The sequence below is a fragment of the Aethalodelphis obliquidens genome, unplaced genomic scaffold, assembly GCF_003676395.1.
Source record: "Aethalodelphis obliquidens isolate GAN/ISIS:26980383/991018 unplaced genomic scaffold, ASM367639v1 scaffold33, whole genome shotgun sequence".
Classification (NCBI taxonomy): Eukaryota; Metazoa; Chordata; class Mammalia; order Artiodactyla; family Delphinidae; genus Aethalodelphis; species Aethalodelphis obliquidens.
Window position 1 is genome coordinate 3742160 of NW_020837977.1, and position 26034 is coordinate 3768193.

Consider the following 26034-nt stretch of genomic DNA (forward strand, 5'->3'; position numbering starts at 1 on the left):
ATCTGGAAAGGCTGAGCTCGTGACCTGACTTCCTTGAGCTGGTAACAGCTGTGCTGCCCCCTGGCTCTGACTCCACAGTCAGCACGCTCAGGGGAATGACTCTTCTGCATTGTGTTGTCAAGGAAGGAAAAGCAAGGACAGCCTGGTGAGGATATCAGAGCAGTAAAACAGTGAGTGAGTGAGATCTCTATATCTAGATGATCCCTAGATAACTGAGCGGCTCATCTTGCGGGGAGGTGAAGGGAGCTGGGGTGGGAGGAGAATAATTGACAACACGTGGCATTCGACTTGTAGAAACCTCTTACATGCAAAGCATGATTCAGGAAATCTGGGTGAACATGTGTCCCATTTCTCTGGGACAGTCGCAATCTAGGCTGTTGTCCTGGAAGAGCTAGGCATGGTGCCCTCTTTTATTCTCAAAAGCATCCTGGCTTGCACAATAAATCATACAGTCATCCTACATACAGAAATTTGTACTTCATAATGTTCTAAAGCCAAACGCTTCTCCCGCCCTCTTTGACACTCCAAAACATAACTGCAGCACCGATTTTAATCAAACAGGTATATCACGATACATGAACGTCAGGAACCCACGAGGGCAGAGGCCAGACTGCGTGTGGAATTTGCACTTTCTCAATACTTTTCAAGTTGGTGAACAAAACGGCAAATCATATTTTTTCCCAGGTGCACTGTAGTCAAAGCTCCCTAGAAATGTTCTCAAAGCAATGTCATTGCTAGGAGACAGCAAAAAATATCTTGCTGCTGGAGCTCTGCTGCTATAATAATGAGACTAAATTTGGAGTAAAAGAAGCATTCACTTTTTAAGAATCACACATACACAAAATATAATCCAAGAGAATACTTAAAATTTTTAAATCCTAAAAAAAAAAAAATAAGAAAAAATACTAAGTGTCATTTTCTCTAGCATTACAACTACATGAGACAAACAAGCTGATCAGAGCAGTTGAATCACATTTTGTCTACTTTCAGACATGGCAGCTCGTCCTTGGACGTTTCAGAATCAGCGCATAAGTTTATAGTTTCCTATGCAGCCTTTCTGTCTTCTAATTCCCTTTAAAAGGACCAACAGTAAAAGCCAGAAGTCTTTCCAAGCCCCTGGGCTGCACCCCAGGACAGCACATCGCTTACTTTCCTGCATCAGCAGATCGGGTTACACGTGCCTAAGAGCCCTGCCGGCCCTTCAAGGATCCATTACTGTGTTTTCCAGGCACCTATGGGACTCCGCCCCCCAATTTCTCACTTACTGGTTTCAAAGGCCACTCTCAATGTCATCAAGATTAAACCAGATCTCAGGGAGGCAACATAATGCTGGAGTTAAGAGCTTGAGCTTTGGAGTACAAGCCCCAGGTCCAAATCCCAACTCTGCCATGTACGAGCCTTGTGACTATGGTCAAGTTATTTACGTCCTGTCTGTAAAACGGGGATGGCGACGGTGCATAACTCACGGGGTTGGTGTGGGGACTCCATGAAATAATTCAGGTAAACCACAAAGTGCCGGGTACACAGTATGTGCTCAAAACATATCCATTATCCATTCTCAGAAATTGAACATGACCTAAAACTTCAGTGCACGTAAAATTATCATGGTAAGGGAGAGGGGGATTTTCAGAGAAAGAAAGCAGAGTTTGGAATCCGAAAATCTGATTCACTCATTGGCTTATATGGTTCTGAACTGTTCAATTTCTTTGAATCTCAATTATTTTCTCCCACCCCTAAAACAATGATAAAAATATCCTAGAGTCATTAAATAAATGCTCCAATAAAATAAGGAAAAATGTTTTGTAAACCCAACAAATATTCTTTATTAGTATTATTATTAATAATCAAAATGAGACTCAGAACATATCATCTGCACAAAACTGGGGGCTAACATAACTAAAATGCCCAGGTTCTTAGCTGGAGAGCTCCACATCTCAGGACCAGGCTGGATGGCTGCGGTGGACATTGAACATGGGAGTTCCCTTCTCATGATACACGGTATTCCTGCCAACTCCCCTAGATGGAAAAGGGTGAGTAGGAGGGGGGTGGAGGGTGACATGCATTTCTATGCCCACAAATCCAAGCCAGAAGCGAGAGATGAAATTGTAGACAATCTCCCTCTAAGAAACACTCTTTTTGGTTTTTTTAAAAATATTTATTTATTTGGCTGCACTGGGTCTTAGTTGCAGCATGCAGGATCTTTTAGTTGCGGCGTGTGTGATCTAGTTCCCTGACCAGGGCTCGAACCCCGGCCCCCTGCATTGGAAGCGTGGAGTCTTAGCCACTGGACCACCAGGAAAGTCCCTAAGAAACACTCTTGACAGTGCATAGTGAGCATAGCTCACCGGGGAACTGCTAACCACTTTGACATTTTCAAACAATGACTTCACCCCCCTGCCCCCGTGCTTCTGGGGGCAGGGGGATGAAGTACAAAGTCTTGGGACTTCCCTGGTGACGCAGTGGTTAAGAATCCGCCTGCCAATGCAGGGGACACGGGTTCGAGCCCTGGTCCGGGAAGATCCCACATGCCACGGAGCAACTAAGCCTGTGCACCACAACTACCGAAGCCCACGTGCCTAGAGCCCATGCTCCGAAACAAGAGCAGCCAGCGCGATGAGAAGCCCGCGCACCGCAACTGAAGGCCCAACGCAGCCAAAAATAAAATAAAATAAATAAATTTATTTTTTTTAAGTACAAAAAAACTAAAAAGAATTTACAAAGTCTTTCATATGCTACCTTATGAAAACCTCCCGTTAAAGTATTTCCCTTCTTCCAAGCAACATCAGACATCTGTAGATAACTGCTTTTGTCTCTCTTTGCGGGGGGAAAAAAATGTAGCATTTATTTTGCTAACAGGAAATTTAAGCACAGGGAGGTTAGGCAATGACAGTCCTCTCTTCACCTAGCAGTGTCACCACAGTAGTTCTAAGCCCTTCTCTGTGTAATCAACAAAATAGCATGTGAATAGCATAACTGTACAGAATGTTGTCAATTTCAGTTTACCTGCATTTTCCAGACAACTGGCATTGTGGAATATGTCAATTCTCATCACTAGCTCTTCTGTAGCACCTCTGGGAATAGCTAAAATATCTACAGACAACCTAACTATAGAGTTTTTGGAAAATAAATGCAGTAAGAATTTAGAAATAACAATTACAAAGCTCAGTCAATATTTTTACAAGGAACCCCAAATACTCCGGGGTAACCAATCATGTCTGTCCTCTACCTCACGTACAAGGCAGAAGAATTCAAATATCTTCTTGGGGCCTCTTCCTCAGGATCTAAGTTGGATCATCATCGCCAGGACAGTCCATCTAGGAACCCACAGGAACTTTTTTTTATAGCTTATCCTCCACTCGATATTTGGTATGTGATCTTACTTTTAAATCTTCCAGATGTACCTCCACAGTTTTTGACAATTGGAAAGGGGAAAAAAATGTGACATTACTTTCCTCTAGCAAAGCAATAGTTTTGGACCATTGCACCTTCCCATCTATTCTCCTAACTTCTTATGTTAACACTGAGGGTCACTGCTGGGTCTCCCTGGGGAGGACATCAAAAGGCCTGGCTGTTCTGTCAGTGTTTGTTCCTCGGTCATTCATTCATTCATTGGCTACAGTCTTATTGTATCTGCGGTCAAGTCCCTATGTGACTGTTTGTGTCACCATATATACAAAACTTGGCCTGGGGTTAGCAAAGACCTCCTTTTGTGCCCAATGAGAAGAACATCAACTACACTAACAGTGCAGGCCCTTCACCCTCGTCCTCACCCACCCCACTCCACCCCACCCCCTGGAGAAGTGAACTGTGTCACTGATGACTTTGGAGAAATGAACTAGGCGTGCTCCACTCAGCCCGTTCGGGGTTCTCATGCGGAGCCAGCCTGGCCAAGGGTACCTGGGGCTGCTCTCCTGGGAGCACGGTAAGGAGCCTATACATTCAGATGAGGCCAGCTATAGCCCTGCTGGTCCGGTGACTGGTGAGGATGCCTGTCTAATGCAAGGGTGGCTCTTGGGCTCTGCCTTTCTCTTGCATCCATCCTTCACTCAGTTTGGAACTGGAGCGGGGGTGGGGGAGGGGGGAAGAGTCTTAAATGGTAATCTCTTAAAAATTCCTAGAATTTTATTAGCCCCCAGTCACTCTCACCCACTCTCACTCTTTTCTGCATCCGAGCCCATTAGAAGTCGTCATTTGGCTCACATGCCTGTCTTATCTCACACCGTACCCTTTATGATTTCAGCCTCTTCCCATTAAATGGAGGGAACTGAGCTGAATGGTTATCATTTGACTGTTCAGTCTGGGAATTAGGAGATCTATACAAAGTTGACCCTCCCTACTCTCATTGAGCAAACAATGTGAGCTGTTTTTCCGGTAATGGAAATGGGGTCCTACGAACCATTCTCACCCTCCCCCTTTGGCTCTCATGGTGAGCAGAGACCCAGCCCTAACGGCGCACACAAAGGCTGCGGAAAAGCATGACCAACACACAGAAGGATTTACCCTCACAACCCTGGTGCCTCGAGCTTGGTGCTAGAACGTGAGCAAATCATTTCAGGCAAAACAGTTAGCAAAAGAGACGGCTATCAGCTAGGAGGTAGCTCTGGTGTGGTGGTGGAGTTCGTAAACCCCTGGAGCTGGCAGCTCAGGTTCAGATCCCAGCTTCTCTACTTACTAGCTGCTTGGTTTCAGGTATGCAATTTTACCTTTCTGACTCTGCTTCTCATTTGTGAAATGAGGATATAATAGCATCCACTGGGAATTCCCTGGCAGTAGTTAGGACTCCACCGGCTATGACTCCACCATTTCACCGCCGAGGGCACGGGTTCAACCTCTGGTTGGGGGAACTAAAATCCTACGAAGCCACGTGGCACGGCCAGTAAAATAAAATAAAAAATAATAGCATCTATCTCTCAGGTTTGATACAGGAGTAAACAAATTAACACTTGTAAAACATTCAGACAGTGCCAAGTGTGTAATTAACATTCACTAAACGTTGGCTATCATTATTTGAGTTCGAACATGATGGTACGTACAAGCTTAAGCATTGGGTAAGATTCAATTTTGTCATCGGTGGTAACAGCGAAACATCTAGTTGTCTCGTAACAGCCTAATGTGGCTCCACCCATCATAAAAAGTTCAACGGGACTCTTTGAGGTTAGTTATGTGCTCAGCCTCCTTCATTTTAATCTTATTAATTATGCACATTTAACATACATTTTAGTTGATTGGTGAACGAGAGCTGAGCTGCCAGCTACAGGTGTGAGAGCGCTGGCTGCCCCAGGCAACTAGAAAGCACTGGGGTTTCTGTTATCACTGGTCTCAGAGCATCGCCCGCTGTGTAATCTGCTGAGCCGTCATACCAGCTCTGCAGGCAACATCGTGCCTGTAGCAGCATTGGGTAGCAGTCTCCGTCCACGTGGGATGATATCACATAGGCTAGCCAAAAATAAGTGTGGCAAGTGGAATAAAGGGAACTGGGCAAGAGAGTATCAGGGTCAAAGGCGTCCCTCAAATCCTCTAAAGGCCTAGAAAAGCAGCAAGGTAAGCAGTGATCAATTTCCTCAAAGAGGATACTTGCAAGAAAATGGGCTGAATTCCCGTAGAGTCCATCAGAATTCAGGTTTCATCTTTTCTTTGAGCTCTGCACACCACAGATCCCATCCCCTAATTGCTATGTATTGCTTCAAACGTGAGAAACACAGCGTGTTCTGTTTTTATGGTAATTGAATGGTCTTGTTCAGAAAACGTAAAACTCCACCAGTTGCTGAACCAGTTGTTCAATTAAGTGGTCGCTGCATTTCCTAGGCAGGTGGGGTTCAACTGGGTTACAGGCAGCATCCTTCTTGCTCTCACAGGAGGGGCTTATTTTCACTTCTTCACATGATGTAACTGAAGCCTCCCTGTCACCGTGGAAGAATATGACTTCCAGTTCACGTCTTCTGCAGAACAGGACTCTGCAGCAAATCCCAAATCCAACACTTAATAGAGGTCAAATAGGACGAAGTTCTTAATAAATGCATCTGCGTATGTGGTGAAAGCTAAGCAGCTGCTCTCATCTCAGGGCTTGGTGGAAAGCTGAAAGGCATTTGAAAACGCTCGGAAATGCGTGCATGCAACATGGATTTTGCAGTTATAAGTCCAAGTTGCTAGACACTTCCTTGACCTGGCAGTTCCTGCCTGCGAGTCTCTGCTGGGATTCGTGATGCATCCACTGGGAAGGCATGAATACACCTCTCCTGACTTCAAGTGTAGCTCACAGAGAACGCCTCCCATTTCCTTTAAGTAAGCGGCTAAAGAACTCTGTAAAATGCCTCTGACTCCAAACCCTCTAAAAAGAGTTGGAGGATCTCTGTCGTGACATAGACCCCCACCAGCAAGGGCACGCGGGCAGTTTTCCAGCTTCCATAGATAGAGTTTTCAGTAATATACAGCTCTAATTACAATGTGCCTTGAGTATTGATTCCCATCCTTCACAATAATGAATTGAGGAAAACGTCAGTGAAATCAAGAGAAATGTCTTGGATCACTTCTGCCCAGACTGTCTTATTCTTTAATTACCTGGTTCTACATCCACATTGTAGTTCCATGCTAACAGACCCAGCTTTATGAACCTTTGACTCCTTTCTTCAGTACATGCCAAGGCAGTCGAGAATATCTACCTCATTTACTGGACGCTAATGTTGTTTTCAAGCTTCGAGGGGTCATCCCATCAGCATGTGACAACCGGCTCCAAGGTGCCCTTGCCAATATATTAAATGTTGCCCCCATGTCCAACACTCTCTCTTATATTCTGCCCTCCCCGGTCCAAACTCTCAAGACCAATTCCCAGACTTCGTCTTCCTGTTCTTGCTGGTACATATGAGGCCCGTCCTCCAGATTTTTCGGTGAATACTCCTTTGCTTCTCATAACAGAGAAAGTGTGCCCCTACTTAGTCAATGCTGAAATGTCATCCTAGTTGCTGGTCTAGAAACAACAAGGAGGGGCAGATCTTGAGAAGGACAAGCACGATCTTGTGGACCGTCCATCTCAGGTGAATCTTGTATGTGGTCTCCAGATGGTGCAGATTGAATTGTGCCCCCTCAAAACTATGTAGAAGTCCTAACACCCACTACCTGAGAATGTGATCTTATTTGGAAATAGGGTCTTTGCAGAGGTAATCAAGTTAAGACGAGCTCCTCCTGGATTCAGATGGGCCCTAATCCACTATGAATGGTGTCTTTATAAGAAGAGAAGACACACAGACACAGAAGGGAGAATGCCATGTGAAGATGGAAATGAAGAATAGCATGATATATCTAAGGGCCAAGGAATGCCAAGGATTGCCAGCAACCATCAAAAGCTTAGGAGAGAGCCATGCAACGACTTCTTTCTTAGAGCCCGTGAGAAGGAACCAACACTTGATTTCAGACTTCTAGCCTCCAGAACTGTGAGAGAATACATTTCTGTTTTCTTAAGTCACCCGCTTTGTGGCAACTTGTCTTGGCAGCCCTGAGAAACGAATGCACCAGTCAGTAGAGGCCACTCTTTCCCACTTCGGCCAGCCAGCTATGGCCGTCAAGGGGATCTGGAGTTGACACCCTAATATCCTCATCCCAGGCCTCAGGGTCCCACTTCTTCCCTACCAGAGCCCTATTTTAGGACAGGAGACTTTTTAGGGTTGTAACTCTATCACATTTACAATCCAATCTTGTGCCTGGCTCAGCACAAGCTGCCTTCCAGCTCCAGAAGATCAGGGCCTGTTTAAATGCTGCCATAAAGGCCTTCAACCTTTCATACTGTGCCTTTAGTTGATGGTTGGCTGGTTTGAATATGCCATTTTCTTCCCTCAGGGTTTCTTTGCCATGAACACCAGTCAACTAATAACCACTGCCCCAATTTTTCAAGCACTAGGACCATTATGCAAGCCATGCATCTCCTTCCCCCTACACCCCACCCCAAGCCAACCCTGGTAAGAGTTTGAGTAAGTGTGACGCTACAGGACACCAGGAGTTATCACCACCACATAAACCCCAGCACTGGGGCCCTGTTGTCATCTGGCCAGAGAATTATCCAACTTCAGGATCTCCTCCTAAGAATCTGCTCCCTAAGGACCCCTCCTTATATCAACTGCCTTAGATTGGAATCTCCTAGAAGAAGAGCCTGAGATAAGGATTGATTACAAGGAGTTTGTTTGGGAAGTGACCCCAGGAAGTACCAAAAGGGTGTAGAAAAATGAGACAGAGAAGGGGAGGAAGCCGAGACAGGTATGTTATGAGCCGGTCATCACAGTGGGCAAGTGGAGCTCAACCCCACTGGAGAGTCCGGGAACTGCACAGATCTCACCCCAGTGTGTCCCACCTGAGGGAGGGGCAAGGACGCCTGGGTATCTACACACCAGCTCCCACCTGCTCCCAGGAGCGTTAACTTTCCAGCACTTCTGGTCTGCCCCATGTATGGGCCAAGCAGGCTCCTGCGGCCAGAGAAAGGCTCACACAGAGAGTTACGGGTCTCCTGGAAACAGCAGTTGCCTTTTAAGAACACTGATGCTGAGGGGATAGAGGCAGAATACAGGCCACACTGCTACACTCCCAACATAACACGCTCAGGGACAGCGGAACAGCACATCCCGGCCCTTGCGGACTTGAGTTGGGGCAGAGGTGAGGCGAACTCTGCAATGGGAGGGGAGGAAGAAAGCTGATGCCACTTTTCCTTAGTCACCGCCCCTAACAAGTAAACCTTTTTTCTACTCTTAAGTACTCAGGGCCAAGAACGCTAAGAGGCCATTTGCTCAACGACAGAATAATGAACTATTTATTCAATTGAAGTTATTCCAGCCTTTTCTAGCTGCTGGACAGAATACACAGTCTAAGCTGGAACACAGAGAGGCGAGCTTTTCTTACGTGAGTTCAGTGCTGACTCTGAAGTTATTTGCTGTAGTGGCTCAAGAATGTCTTCTTGCTGCTGCCACAATACTAAAAGAATTTTCCTTTGACGTGACCTGGGGAAAGATACCTTCTAGACAGGATGCCAGCCAACACAAACAAAACACGGCACAGGGAAGTCATTTACTCTATTGTCATTGCTTGGGTCACACCGTGAAAAAAGTCTACCTATCAGCCCCACGATCAAATGCGGGATTTCTAGCATTTGCTACTTAACTATTTCTAGTGAGGATTACACACTAATTTAGGGAATGCTGTCATTTGGAAAGAAATAATCTACATGCTCTCTATAAAATGTTACTGTTGGTCTTGAAAGAAACTAAAGAAAATATAAACTATTGTGCCAAACAGAGCCAGGCTGGGATTACAAATAAGGGATGACCATGCCAGTCCGCCTGGTGGCCAGACAGAGGGTATAGTGATCACCAGCGACTCTCAGGACTTACCCTGCCTTGGGTTTAGCAGAGAAAGCATTATGGTTTTTGCAGTGAATAAACTCAATATGGTAGGTTAGGCTATACAAGATTGCTGATCATCTATGATTGTTTTTTTAATTTATTTATTTTTGGCTGCATGGGGTCTTCGTTGCTGCACGCAGGCTTTCTCTAGTTGTGGCGAGTGGCAGCTACTCTTCGTTGTGGTGCACGGGCTCAGTAGTTGTGGCTCGTGGGCTCTAGAGCACAGGCTCAGTAGTTGTGGCGCACGGGCTTAGTTGCTACACGGCATGTGGGATCTTCCCGGACCATGGATCGAACCCGTGTCCCCTGCAGTGGCAGGCAGATTCTCAACCCCTGCGCCACCAGGAAAGCCCTTCTATGATTTTCTGACTACAAAGACTGCCAAGTTCATACTGTATAACCCTCCAACCAAGCTGCAGGAATATTCTGTGCCACTGTCAGCCACCAATCGAGATTTCCCTTTTCAGAGCCAGTGCTGTGGCTGGACCGGCCCCTGTGGCTCTTATTATGATTGCAAGATGCACCTCAGCAACATCAGAGGACTCTGACAAAAAACAAGTTTATTACTCACAGGTCCTGGAGGGTACAAGGCACCCCTGGGGCCACAGAGTTGGGGGTTGAGGGTTGGAGAGAGACAGAGAGAGGACCAGCGTTCTGCATTTATCGGGGTCCAGGGAAGAATGCCGAGGGGGTTTCTCGGGCTCACTCTTTACTGGTGAATTTAAAACATAAGAGTGGAAATTAAAGCTCAGTAAGAGGTCAAATGGTCAGTGATCTAAGTCAACCAGAGCTTTCTAAGAGAAAGGGAACTCTATAGGTGGGGCAGCCTGGATCTTCATCTGGTTGTATAGCTGGCAATGTGGTTATTTCCGATGAATGTATATTTGAAGTGGATGCCTAGCCAATCAGAAGCTTAATGTCAGGCACTTACATTACAATCAAAAAAGCTAATTGTCAGGTGCTTACACTACAGTGAGCTTTCCTGGATTCAGCATGGGTTTAAAGGAATGAGCGACAACTGTCAGATTAATATTTCTAAAAATTGGAGGATACTTCTCGTTTTAAAGTGATGTGAGAAAGCTGACACTGCCCCTTCTTCTGGAAATCACCACAAAACAAAGACAACCGGAAATATAAATCAAACTACGTCCTTGATAATACTAGAAGATATAAGTAGCCCCGGAATACAAAATGAGGGAGCATCAAACAGGGGAGTAGGAAAATGCTGCAAGAGAATGCCCATGATTGCTAATCTCAGCAAAAGTAGCAAAGCACAGACCCTGTAAAGGAAGTGACACATACAGGTGGGCAAAACCAATAATTCCTGATTTTGCAAAGCTCTGTGAATCAGGAATGGCACCAAGGAGAAGAGGGGGAGGCAGAGCTAAGTGAGAAATCAATAATCATGCCATAGTTGCAGGAAGCAATCTGTCTATGAGGCAGATTAGATACAGTTGCTCAGTCTTGTTGGCTAAAAGCAAGTAAAGGCTATATTAGCCTACATAACCCACCTCATGAAAAATGTTACTATGAAACAGGATACATTCTTCCTAGCCTGAATATGACCTGACTCAAATAGCTGCTTCAAGATCTCACCTCATTCAAGGAAAAATAACAATCCAAAGGGGATCCAGCCCTAAGATGACATAATCTGAAAAGGTATTCACTGCCACATTGTTTGTAAGGGCAAAATATTGGAAACACATCCAATGTCCATCACAGGCAACTAGTTAAATAAAATATAGTATCTCCAAACAATAGATGACTGCGCATCTGTTGAAGAGATTGAAGTAGCTTGTACATACTAACGAAGTACTCTACGTCAGCCAGGATGGCCTACGTCATAATGCAACAACAAACACAACAAAACTTTATTTTGCAGTCATACAACATGCGTCCTTGAAGCAGGGGGAGGTTCTGCTGCATATAACCCGTACTCAAGGACCTGGGTTCATCACCTAGAACATCATAATCATAGCAGCAGAAGGAAGAGGGAAAAAGAGAATTATGAACCTGCTCTAAAGCCCTTCTACCCAGAAATGACACATGTCACTTCTGATTACGTTTCATTGGTTAAAGCAAGTCATATGATCATCTAACTGCAAAGGGTCAGAGAAGTGCATTCCTGCTGATTAGCCAAAAGGAGAACTGGAAACAATTAATGAGCAGCAATGTTTACTATCATCTCCTAGAGACATTATTAAGTGAAAGGAAAAAGCATGCTTTATTCTTCATGTTAAAAAAACATATTACGGGCTTCCCTGGTGGCGCAGTGGTTGAGAGTCCGCCTGCCGATGCAGGGGACACGGGTTCGTGCCCCGGTCCGGGAAGATCCCACATGCCGCGGAGCGGCTGGGCCCGTGAGCCATGGGCGCTGAGCCTGCGCGTCCGGAGCCTGTACTCTGCAACAGGAGAGGCCACAACAGTGAGAGGCCCGCGCACAGCAAAAAAAAAAAAAAAAACATATTACATATACTGTATATTCTTGATATGCACTGAGTATTTCTGGAAATCCATGTTGAAAATAAGGAGATAGCTCTAGGTAGGCATATAAAGACTGGGTGGTTTAATTTTCTTGAAGGCTTAATTTTCACTATACATGATTTTGCATTTTCTGCATTTCATACCAGATACATGTATTATCTACTAAAAACACGAATTTAAAAACAAGCTAAAGTAAAAGACATGCCCTTTGACCCTAAAACATAAAGGGCAATATAAGAAATTTATGTGGATTTGCATCCCTTTGAATAAAATGATGGAAGCGTTTCCCAGAAGGAATGTGTGAGTCCAGAAGAGACTTTTTTAAATTACTTAAATTAATAACGACTTAGTAACCATGGCTTATAAATAAAATTTCCAAATGGGGGACACTTTTTCAACTCAAAAACAGAGTCAATAGATCTTGTTCTGAAATGAATTGATAGTGATCAATGTCTATGAAAAAGATGACCAGATCCCCACACGACGCAGCTACCCATTTTCAGCCAGAACTGAATCATAAATGCATTAGTTTGTGAGGAGTGAACTCCCTGACGAGTACACATTATGATTTGATAACAATCAACTAGAGGGAAACTGATTCTTGATTACAGCATTATGGATAAGGTATGAACTGATCATCTGTCCATCAAAGAAAGCCCAACTACTTTCTAAAAGCAGCAGGGGCCTATATCAGGGACAGAAGGATGTTCTTTCCTTATAAAACTGCATGTCTGGTACATTTCCCCAGCCCAAGATCATTTTTAATATAAATGTCATCTTGTTACGGAACTCGCTGTGCTTTCAAAGTTCCTTAAATCACTGATTAGTTATGCCACATTAATAGCAACTTCCAAATTCTGTATCTTTCCATACTCATAGTTCTGTTGGAAAAAAAATAAAAGACCAGATATTTCTGGGCCCTTGAACACCACCCTCTACCCCACGTGATGGCTCCACGCCATATCTCCATTCCAGAAACACAAGAGCTCACAGTTGAAATAAACCACCCCAATGCCTCAGTTTGGGACTGTGACCACCGGGAAGAATGAGGCAGCGTCTTGAAAGTGATCACAGCTCGGACCCACTTTGCTCTGGCTCTGCGTCCTGAGGCTGGAGCGGGAGAGGTTCTGAATATAAATAGGGCTCATCACTGCTCCCTTCCAGCCATTCTGCCTCAAAAGGCTGCCCAGTTTGCGGGTACCACAGCAAACCTAGGATGAAAGTAGATCTCGAAATAGCCTGCACATTAAAAGACAAGTTCAAGGACAGAAGGAATAAAGGGTGAAGTAGGAGGGAAGGAAATGCTTTCTTGTTATGGCCCGCAATAAAATGGTGTCACATAAACGTGGATTCTTAGAAAGCCGTAGGAGAAATCAGCACCTCCTCTGCTTCTGGACCAGGATGAACCATGAGTCCTTAATGGAACAGGGCAGCGCTAATGAGGAAGGAGTCTAATTCGCACGAACTATAGAAAACCAAGGTCCCAGGGAAACCCCAATTCAGCCCAAAGAAAGTGACTCTATAATCAGAGTATACCTGCTTAGGGGACTTGTCCTATTCTATGTCATTTTGTTGTTTTCAACATGACCGACAGAAAAAATTAAAATTTTAATAAGAATCTATATAAATACATCCACTAATAAGGAAAAAAAATGCTTTGCCAGACCACCACCTGCCCTGATTTTCTATTTTGGAAATACTACCATATGATCTTGATTTATACAAACAGCATTTATCGAGCACCTACTACATGCAGGGAACTAAGTTAGATGCTAGGAATACAACATTAAGAACGTCACGACCCCAGACCTCAAAAGTTTACTATCTAGACATGTAACGAGTAACTCAATATAACAGCTTCAGCGATCAGAGTGCTTGACATCTGATGGGAACTCAACGAGTACTTGTTGAAAAACAAATCTTAGATAGATGAATGATAGAGAGTTGTAAAAAAAGACAATGCCTAAGCCTGAACTGGTTCAAGGGAGACATCACAGATGAGGCAACACATGAGCTAAGAATTCACAGATAAATTAAAATTCTCCAGGAGGAATGGGCAAGGATGGAGGCAGCCTTCCAGGCAAAGGCACATTCATGGACCTGCAGATAGATCAGCACTGCAGCAAGGACTTATATGGGGAGGAGGTAAAAGACAAGGTTTGGAGTGTAGGTCAAATCTAGATCACGAAAAGCAGTCTGAGAAGTTTAGCACTTCTGCTGGAAGCAATGAGAAGGTCACTGTACTTGTATATTGAAATCATCGCCTCAGCAGTCATCTGGAAAATGAAATTGGGTTCATCAAGAGTGGATAGAAGGATGAAAGCCAAAATCAGGCATGGAAAACAGGAGGGTTTCAGACACTCTTCAGGAGAATATGGAAGTGGGAGGGAGACCTTGGTGGAATCCGGGAAGAAAAGGAGAAGACGACAAGAAGGATAGCTCTGAAGATTCCAGCTTGGGTGACTCTGAAATACATGGAGAGTCTGACTGGAGAGATGGTGAATGAGCCTGGGGTTAGGAAGGAGATACAGGTCATAAGTTCTATTTGGGGACTTTGACTTTTCAGGTTAGTTGGAATCAGAAGGGAAAATCCAATAGGCAAAGAGAGTAGGCTGTGAGGCCAGGAGACATGGCTGATAAGATTAACACTTGAGGGCCCCAGAGTCATCAACACCAGCAGCTCTTGGATAATCTGAAGGGAATAACCAGTATCATCATTACTATAAAAGCAAGTAACATTTATTGTTACTGATAACAATATGCCCTGCCTAGTGTTTTACATGGATTACATGGAATTCTCAGAACAACTCTTTGAAGTAAATATAATTATTATCTCCATTTTTTTCAGATGGGTCAACTGAAACCTACAGAGACTGTCTTGTCCTAGGTCTCACAGCCAGCCAGTGCCGGAGCTGAGATACTGCCTTCTCTCTGGAGCAGGGAAGTTCTAGACAAGAGGACGCATCCAGAATCCACCCCAAAACGTGTTTTGTCTGGCTAGCACAGCACTTTCATAAGTTAAATTGGAATGACTTTGGCCATAGCCTGCACCCCACTCCACAAGTACACCACCCTCCCGAGCATACCATTTTGTCCTAATCCCACCTACATAACTTGATTGACACTGAGATGAACTGCCCAGCTCCCCTTTCATGGAAGGACTTGTCACAAGCAACTGGCAGCTCCTTCAGGGTTTGCCTCAGCTGTAGAGAGCTGCCTCTCCCAAGATCACATCTTTTCCAGGGCAGCCCACGTCCAATGACTGATGGAGGTGAGATAAAGGCCAGGCCATCTTGGCCCAACACAGGATGACTCTGATGGGCCATTCCAACTTCAGAGCCCTGGTGAGTCTGGATGAGGCTGTCAGCATGCATCACAACTCACCATCTTCTTCCCAATCCTGCTTCCTTTCCCTCCCTCCCATGGGTGTTATTCCCCAGGGCACTTCCCAATCAACATTTTGCTCACTAAACTCCAGCCTAGAGTCTGCTTCCTGGAGAAACCCGCCTATTCCTTGAACACAGTGAATTTTGACACCTACAAAAGGCTCAAGCACTGTCTTAAGAGTTTCTGAATCTTTAAGACTTAGATGCCTTTGTGTATGAACAAAAGCAAGTGCAGAGGGTCTCAGCTGCCAGTTGAACAAAAGTTGACTCGGATTACTTTCCAGGCAAGAAAATCCACTAGGAGCTCAGTCTGGGGTTGCTCCAACCCTGGCTCCCATCTGCCTTCCCTACATCTTTATTTTTGAATGCCTGCTTTCCAAGTCTCCAAGCCTACAACCCAACTGTCTAAGGCCCAGCCCCAGGCGAGTTCAACAGGGCATAAAGTCTCAGGCTGTTGACCAGTCTCACTCCTGCCCCATTCATCGACCAAGTAGATGTAAGCAGAGGGGTTAACACATATCTCACTGGCACACATTCATTCCTTTGACTGAGAACTTTGCTTGCCTCCCTCAGTATCCTCTGTTAAAATGCAAATAAACTTAGTATATATATGCATATGTCTTCAGTATTTACGTATTGATAAAAAGATGAGAAGGACTTAGCCAAAATGTAAACAATCGTTTTTCTCTGGGTTGTAGAATTGTTGGCATTTCTTTCTGTTCCTTTTCTACATGCATATTTTCTAAAATCAGCCTGGGGTGTTTTGATAATAAGGAAGAAAATGTTTAAATGATTTTTCAAAGATGAAAGGACTGTACCCTTCTCCCCTAAGGATAACTTTGGGAAAGGAAGCCCATTAAGCGATGAGCGTGAGAGGAAGGTGTTAATACCTTGCGGTTAATAAGTTGGAAAGCCAGCCTGCTGATCTCAGGGCACTGAGGAAAATGAGATGCTGGAATAGTTCTGTGTTAGATGAAGCTGGCCACAGTGAGGGGCCACAGTTTTATGATTAAGGCATCCAAGATCAACCAGAGGAGGAAGGTTTTGCAAAAATGGACACAGGAAAGATTACATTAATCTCATTCCTCACCCTCCTGTCATCCATCCCTCTCTGGCAGCCCCCAAGGCACACAGGAGAGGGAGCCTACAGCTAGACGCGCTTTCACTCTTCATGGGGGGAGGGGGGGCGTCTGCTTGCCTACCTTCCTCCTCTGATGATTTCTGAATGAAGTCCCCTTTATCTTTCACTCCTTTTTTTTTGGCCGCACAGCATGTGGGATCTTAGTTCCCCAACCAGGGATCGAACCCATGCCCCCACCCCCACCGCCCCCTGCAGTGGAAGCGCAGAGTCTTAACCACTGGACCACCAGGGAAATCCCCTATCTTTCACCCTTGAATTTCGAGTCTAGAACTAGGCCAAAGCACTCGATGCCTTGTCTCGCCTTCTCCAGGCCCTGCCCTGGCGCTTTTCACTGTCCAGGACGGAGAGGAGCTGTCCAAACAGGAGCCCAAACAAGAACGCCAGGAAGAAAGGGCACTGACCCGTCCAGCTGGCCTTCTCTATGCCCCGTGGATGCCTTCCAGCAAAGCCCGACTTCACCTGCACCTCCACGCCCCTGGTCTTGTGACCTTACAGCCCTCCCCGCTGGCTCGCGTTCACCGCAGTTCTCCCTGGGGTCTTGCTGTCCCCTGGGGTCTGCCGCCTCCCCACTGCCCTCAACCCAGTGCCATCCGCCTGCGTGTGGGAATGTGCAGATGTCCTCCCAGCCCTGTGGAAGACAAAGGAGACTCAGGGCTGAACCCTGACCTGGCTCTGCCCTGCGTGGTTCCCTCGTATCTAGATGTTACCAGAGCCACCCAGATTAAAGCTTGGCCCGGGGAGTAGGGAGGCAGGGAGAAAATCGACACGCCCCGGCTTCATTCCTTTTCTTCTCTGTAGTGGACAGGCTCAGCACTTTGCTCAGGTCCCCTGGCGTCCCTTTCTATCACTTTGTGCATAAACCAGGTCCCTGGCTTTTACCCTCAACAGCCAGCACCTAAGGGTCTTTTCTGAAAGAGCTCCCAGAGCCCACTTCGCCTGCAAGCCTGGAAACTGGACGTGTCTGCGAATATATGTCCCCCGTTCCCAACCCCCTTCCCCCCGTGGTCCTTGACCAACAGCTAATGGGGCAGGAACATATGAGCCTCAGCAGTCTTGATGTGGGGTGGGATGTACCCTAGAGTTCCCTGGCAGGGTAGTGGGGCAGGGAGCTATTCTCCGGGCTCTCCTTCCATGCACTGAGGCCCCACTTCCTCCCCGGTCTCCCTGGCTACTGTCTTGAACACATCACTTGTATGTGAACCTTCTCTTCGGGTCTGCTTCAGGGGTATATTACTAAGTCTCTCCCCCTCTCTTCTTTCTTCTTCCTAGAAGCGGTGAGCTCAAACCCCTTCTGTAGTCTACATTCGTTCTACCACAGTTTAGCAAATCTCACTTCTTATAAAGAGAGACCACTGACTTTTTTTTTTAATGTTTTTCTAAAGAAATACCAACAAGAGTGATTCAGCACAATTTTCTTTTAACAAGACAGATACACTCTGGAAAAACTGGGAACCCAGGAACCCTCTTGGACTTGGCAATAATAGATGGCTGACAAGAGCCTTGGGCTATTTATCTCAGAATTTGAAACTTAGAATACCCCTGACCCCTTTATTGAATTTCACGTTAAACCTGTTCAATTATTTTCAACCAAATTGCAAGTTATCCTCCAGATGCTGAATTTGACCTGCTTTTTGAAAATGGGTTAAAGACGTTGTGTGTGCTCCCCCTGACATCTGACATTGTTCCATAATTAACTTAAAAAATCGGAGCCAGCCCTCTTTGCAACAAACTGTCAATCAAATGTGGTCTGCAGAGACCTGAGTAGGTTTGCTTCCGATTGGTTTTAAAGTTTACTATGATAAAAGAAGCTCCTGATACTGGGCTAATTTCTTCTTCAAATCAATGCTGCTTACATGGTGCATTAGGAAGCGCCATGGTATCGCAAAGCCAAGAATAAGTTAAATCATTTACCATAAAATAAAAGATTAGCCATAATGTCAGTCTAGAAATCGAGAGTCCCAGGTTTGCCGGGGGCGGGGCGGGGAGGATTGATGCTTGTCTTTCCACCAATACTCTAGACTGACTTTAGGTAGATCATTTCAAAGCCTCTAAGTGAAGATGTTCCAAAGAATGGTGGCACTTAATGAGATCATGAAAGAGATTCCATCAAATTAATTTTCATCCTCTTGTGAATTTCATCATCTTCTACCAAACAGAACATAGTAAAGCAAAGAACTATTACCAAAGTTGTGGGTCATTTTGAAATTCAGGACCACAATTAAATCTGAGACAAGCATTGCTACTAAATTACTAGCACATTTCTACTGTTATTCTCCTCTTCGTCGCCAAATGAGTAATACCTGGACCAGAAACGGCAAACAACTCTTGGAAAGCAGGAAATTACATGTGGTGTGGAAAGAAGATTACACATGGTACAGAAAGGGCTGAGCAAATAATATTAGCTAAGCTTTTTGAGTGCTTATCATGTAACAGACACTCTTTTTTTTTTTTTTTTTTTTTTTTGTGCAGTACGCGGGCCTCTCACTGTTGTGGCCTCTCCCGTTGCGGAGCACAGGCTCCGGATGCGCAGGCTCAGCGGCCATGGCTCACGGGGCCAGCTGCTCCGCGGCATGTGGGATCTTCCCGGACCGGGGCACGAACCCATGTCCCCTGCATCGGCAGGCGGACTCTCAACCACTGCGCCACCAGGGGAGCCCACAGACACTCTTTTAGAAGCTTTATCACATTAAACAATTTAATCCTCACAGCAACTCAGCAAGATAAGTACTATTATTTTCCCCATTTCCCAGAAGAGAAAATGAAGGCACAAAGGGCAGCCCATTTGTCCTTGTTACACAGTTTTAAGTAGAGGTCAGGATTCAAACTCACAGTTTGACTCCAAAGTCTCTACTCTTACCAACTATGAAGTCAGGCTGCCTCTGACAGAAGACTGGTCTGATCAAAAAAAACAAAAACAAAAAAACCTCCTTCACAATCAACCAGGAAACCTAAACTTCCTTCCGAGGACTAATTCCATGGAAAGGCCAGGGCCTCAGAAGGCCTCTGTCAACATGCAGAGGAGAGAAAGGCAACACCTAGTGCCCAGTGACCCTAGCACCACTGAGCTGTACGGATGGGCAGCACTCCCAGAGACGACAGTGCGAGCGGTGCCCTTTGAGGTGGGCAAACCTGAAGCAGAAGCAAAGTGATGGAGTCAGTGAAGCACTGGAGATGTTTTGGATGAGAGTAAGGTGGAGAGAAAAGGAGGGAAGCCTGGGGGGACTTCTAGGCCAGCCACCCAGTGGCGTGAAGGCTGCTGACACTTGATACAAAGGAAAAACCTCAACAAAATGGGAGCTGGGGGGGCTTCCCTGGTGGCGCAGTGGTTGAGAGTCCGCCTGCCGATGCAGGGGACATGGGTTCGTGCCCCAGTCCGGGAGGATCCCACATGCCGCGGAGCAGCTGGGCCCGTGAGCCATGGCCGCTGGGCCTGCGCGTCCGGAGCCTGTGCTCCGCAGCGGGAGAGGCCACAACGGTGAGAGGCCCGCGTACCGCAAAAAAAAAAAAAAAAAAGGGAGCTGGGAGATGACTGAAGAAATTTTGGGGCTGCTCAGAACTCCCACAGATTGGATTAGCACTCAGATGTGTTTTGAATTTCTAACCGCCCTGAATTTCACTGACCTCCTCTCAAATCAATCCCAACAGGATTTACTTTGGGTTAAAGAGTAAAATGACTCCCTTCCCAGCCTCCTCCACAGATATCCCCAACATGCCTCCCCTCCAATAACACCCACCCAGACACACCGTAGGTTGTCAGACTTGTCTACCTTTGCTGAGTTCTCTTAGACGTCTCCTTACTCACGTGGGAAATGCCTGATTGTCTTTTAGGACAGTTACTATATCATCTATAGTATTGATATAGGCATAAATATAGATACAGGCATATAGAGAGCAAATGTGGTGTATATAGTATAGACTATAGAGACATATAGTTTCAGTGGCTTCTCCAATGCCCTGAATAATTCCATTTGGTTCAGCTAACGGGGACTGGTTATTTACAACGGACCAGATGCTGTGCTCGGGCTTCAAAGGTAGATGTAAAAGTGATACCTTGTTAATACCTTGTGATACCCTGATACCCTCATATAAGCCTTAGAGCCTTAGAACCATCCAGAGCCTTAGAACTCTCAGCATGTAGCAGCCTCACTTGGAGCACTTTATATTTCTGCCCAGGCTACACTCTGTAGAAATTCTGATTTACTGTGTTTCATCAAATCTAAGATGTCACTGGCTATCCGAAGTGTATTTTATGTACAACTAAGAAAGAAAAATGCCTCAAATAAAATGATAGCACAATTCCTTTCCATCACATCAATTATAAGAAGCATCTGTAGGAAGTGTTGAATTCTGAAATGTGGAATGCGGGGGAAATTTTCATCTAAGAATCAGCTAAGAACAGTAGTTGGCCTAGTCTGCGGACCTAGGCATCCGTGTGTTTTAAGTGAGACTTAAGTGAGTCTAATAAGAACCAGTGCTCTGATACCTTTGCCATATATCTTATTATTCAGCCATTCTTTCATTTGTTCAAGAAGCATGTTTTGAACACTTAATGAACTGTAGATGCTGTATAATGTGTGTGTGTGTGTATGTGTGTGTGTGTGTAATACATAGTAGACATTAATATGGCATGTTTCCCACCCTCAAGGTGCTTATACTCTAGTACAGAAGAGGTAGGTAAATTAGTGATTAGTGATTACAGTTTCTGTCTCCCTCACTAGACCATGGATGCAATAACTTTTCCTTAAATAAAATGGCTCTATTCCTAATAGAATAGGGAGAGAACATGCAAACTTTCTAACGGAGGAGGGGCCTCACTTTGGTTATACTCTAGAGCCTCACCTCTCCATACACCAGACCTCATACATCAGAAACCCACAGAAAATATTGCTGTTTCCAGCTAAGAAGCAACTGGACTTTTAGAAGTAATAAACACACGGAAGGAGATGTGCACTTGGCTAGAAATAGCTGAAAAGCTAAGCACCATTGGCAGCAGAGTCAGGGAGAAGACAGAGATATCACAAAACTAAAATAAAAAGTGAAACACAGAAGAAAAAGGATGGCAAGCTGCAGAGGTGGTGGACGGAAGACATGACATTAGAGCTTAGAAGCAGCCAAGACCACAAAAATTACCAGCAGCAAAAAGTGACAGTGGAGGGGCTTCCCTGGTGGCGCAGTGGTTGAGAATCTGCCTGCTAATGCAGGGGACATGGGTTCAAGTCCTGGTCTGGGAGGATCCCACATGCCACGGAGCAACTAGGCCCGTGAGCCACAACTACCGAGCCTGCGCGTCTGGAGCCTGTGCTCCGCAACAAGAGAGGCCGCGATAGTGAGAGGCCCGCGCACCGCGATGAAGAGTGGCCCCCGCTTGCCACAACTAGCGAAAGCCCTCGCACAGAAACGAAGACCCAACACAGCAAAAATAAATAAATTAATAAACTCCTACCCCCAACATCTTCTTTAAAAAAAAAAAAAAGCTTTGAGGCTTACAGGGTTAAGATTGAGTCATACAGAAGATTTCCCCTTTGAGGAACTGTTGATAAAACCAGTAGAGCAGGCTTTACTATGCTTGTGTCAATGTGACAGCTTTGTTTCTAGATAGATGTAATCTCTCCTGTGATGTTAGTCATCACTAGAAAATAGAACTCCCCCCTTAGACTTTACCCGGAAACATTTTACTGCGTTTGCCTTACATATTTACACTTAACACACTTACACCCTTCCTCCACCCAAAGTATGGAGTTTAAAATATATTAATGATTAATCCAACAGAGAGTTCACAGTAGGTTTCCATCTCTAAATCATGTTCTAATTCAGGTATCTCTCTTATTCCTTTGAATAAACTAGTCTGTAGATGATCTAGCATGGGCTCAGCCCAAGGGAACTCCCCACCACACTCAGAGCACATCAGCAAACGACTTCCTGAAATACTCAGAATTCTACCCGTAAAGGAACCAGAGGATATGCAAACCCAGTACCAGTTTCAAAAACTTAGTCAATAATGCATTTAATAAGAGTAAAAATATAGATGGATCGTGAGGTTAAATTAGCAAACATTCCAGACTCTTTGACTTGAGCACTGGCGAACATTCCATCAAATGAAGAGCATGTATTGAATGCCTGTGTTGGGCCTAATACTGTGGTTCACCTGTGAGACACTTAAATTATGAATGAGATAATGATGATATATATTCATCTATCATTTATTGAGATGCTACTTTATACCAGGTATTAACAGACAAAATCTCACAGTCCAGTGTAGGAAAGAAACACAAAAACATATAATTGGTACTATGAGGAATTTAGCACAGCACCTGGTAATTCCATATGCCAAATCCATGTTTGCTGACCTGAAGGTGCACAAGTGTTCACGTGGCCACTAGAAGCTCAATTTGGCTGGAGCAAAGGACTCATCATCAGGAAATATAGAACACGAAGCTGGAAAGCTAGGCAGGGAACTAAATTATTAATGGCTTTGTAATAAGCTATGTCGAGAGGTCTGAATTTTTTTCTGGCAGTGGGAACGACCGAAGGGTTTTAAGTAGAGGAGTGGCATAATCTACGCTCTGTGGGCAACGGTGAAGATGACTGATTAAAAGAGGTGAGTCTGATACACATGGCCAATAGGTGCGTGAAAAGATGTTCAACATCACTATTAGAGAAATGCAAATCAAAAATACAATGAGGTATCACCTCACACTAGTGAGAATGGCCATCATCAAAAAGTTTACAAACAGTAAATGCTGGAGAAGGTGTAGAGAAAAGGCAACTCTCCTACACTGCTGGTGGGAAGGTAAATGGGTGCAGCCACTATAGAAAATAATACGGAGGAGGTTCTTTAAAAAACTAAAAATAGAGTTACCATATGATCCAGCAGTGCCACTCCTCAGCATATATCTGAAGAAAACTCTAATTCAAAAAGATACATGCACCCCAAAGTTCATAGCAGCACTATTTACAATAGCCAAGACATTGAAGCAACTTAAATGTCCACTGAAAGATGAATGGTTAAAGAAGATGCGGTGTGTATATATATTCCATTACATATATAATGAAATATTACTCAGCCATAAAAAGAATGAAATAATGCCATTTGCAGCAACATGGGTGGACCTACAGATTATCATAGTAAGTGAAGTAAGTCAGAGAAGGACAAATACCCTATGATATCACTTACATGTGGAATCTTAAAAAAATGATACAAATGAACTTATTTACAAAACAGAAACAGACTCACAGACACAGAAAACAAACTTATGGTTACCAAAGGGGAAAGGGGCAGGGGAAGGGATAAATTAGGAGTTTGGGATTAGCAGATACAAACTACTATATATAAAAGAGATAAACAACAAGGTCCTACTGTATGGCACAGGGAACTATTTTTAATATCTGTAATAGACTATAATGGAAAAGAATGTGAAAAAGTATATACATACACACACACACAGATCACTTTGCTGCACATCAGAAACTAACACAACACTGTAAATGTACTATACTTCGTAAAAATAAATAACTAAAGCGGTGAGTCTGGAGCCAGGGAGATCTGTTGGAAGTATAATGGTCCCAGTGTATGATGACAAAGGCTTGAACTAAGCCAGTGGTGCCAGGGATGGAGAAAAGGATCCCAAGACATGTTTAGGAATAGAACTGACAGAACTCAGGGGCTGGATGATGAGTTCCTGAAAGAAAGGGCAAAATCAAGAGTGGCTTGGGCAGCGGCATAGGAGCTTTTTATAGAAATTGATTACAACAACAGGAGTGAGTTGGAGCTGGAAGAAGGGGCAGGTAACAGGTTCCGCTTCAGTCTCGTTAAAGTTAAGATGTCTCTGAGACATCCAAGTTCAGATCTCTAGTAGCCATTTGGAGCAGAGAAATAGCTGAGCCAGAGGTACCTGTTCTATCTTCAAGAGATGTAACTAAGGAGACAAGAGAGGATGTATACATGGAAACAATTAATGAACAAAGAAATGTAGAGTGTTTTAGATGCTAAATTCCTTAAAGGGGATAATCAGGGGTTCAGAGTTCAAAGAGGAGGGAGAATCATGCCAGCTTGCAGAATAGGAGAAAGGAAGCTTGGCCTTGAGGGATAAGTGGAATTTGGACAAGCAGAGGAAGGGCATTTCAATGGTCAGAACATGCACACGCCAAATCAGAAGGTGGAAGTGGAAGCTTAGGTTAAAGAGTACAGGCCTGATGACTGAAAAGCAAGGGAGGAGCAGATTACTAGGGTTCCAGAAATCAGGAAGAAGAATGAAGCCTTATCACAATAGAGAACAAGAAGCTGTTACACATTTTTGAAGAGAACATCACGATGGAAATGTTTAACCACTAAATCCAAATGTGGTCTATAAGATTCATCCCATGGGTATTCATGTTGGTGCCCAATACAAACAAAGTTATATATAGAAGGTGAAGAAGCAGACTAACAGTGAAATTTCACAATGCCAAGTAGCATGACAATAAATTACTCTGCCTAACAAACATTTCAATATTCTGCAGATGGTCCACAATAACAGTGTTCTGCTGGGCAGCTTATAACATGCCTTCTGTCTGAGAAATCCTGTTTAACACAGGCTTTCCTTCATCTTTGACCACCAGGGTCACTTTCTGCGGTGACTCTGAAATATTCATGAGCCACCCCCAAATTCGTTATGAACGAATGACGGGAACAGGGATTCCTTTTTTCCTAATGAACAGTTGGGTCAAGAACCTAACAAAGGGTTTTCCTGCTCCTCTGGGCAGGAGAGTTAGCTTAGGAGTCATAGTTTGAATAATAAGGACCCAACTTCTTCCACTCAGTTCATGTGAGCTGAGCAGACTGGCAGAATACCTCCACCCACCACCATGCCCACCACCTCCACAGTGCCACAGGTGGGTGTATGACTAGGGATGGTCCCTGTGATTGGTTCAGGAATGGATACACAACCTGAGTTAATCCAATGAGACCCTGGCAGATACCGCTGAGGACTGACACAGCCCACCCCTTCTTTCTTGCAAATTAAATTCTGATTTTTTTTTTTAGTTATTGTGTAACCTTAGCAATATCCAAGAGCTCATACCTAGCCCCAGGGTATAAATGTTAATAAACCTAAAACTGGGACTTCCCTGGTGGTCCAGTGGCTAAGAATCCGCAGGGGGCGCGGGTTCGATCTGTGGTCGGGGAACTAAGATCCCACATGCCGCGGGGCAACTAAGCCCATGTATCGCAACTACTGAGACCTCACACTCTAGAGCCCACGCACCACAACTAGAGAGCCCACGTGCCGCAATTACTGAGCCCACGCGCTCTGGAGCCCATGCACCACAACTACAGAGAAGAGCCTGTGCACCACCACTAGAGAAGCCCACGCACCGCAACAAAGAGCCCATGCACCTCAATGAAAGATCCCGTGTGCCGCAACTAAGACCCAATGCAGCCAAATAAATAAATAAATAAATAAATAAATAGAAAATAAAGTCAACAGAGAGAGAAGCATGGCCTAGCGACAGACAAAAATTCCCGATGATATTATTTGAGCATCTAGATCCAGTTTTCCATGAAGTCACCTCCAAATTTTTCAGTTATGTGAACCACAACACTTCCTTTTCCACTCTTCCTAGTTTGAGTGGCATCTCCTCCACTTGCAATTTAAAGAACACTACA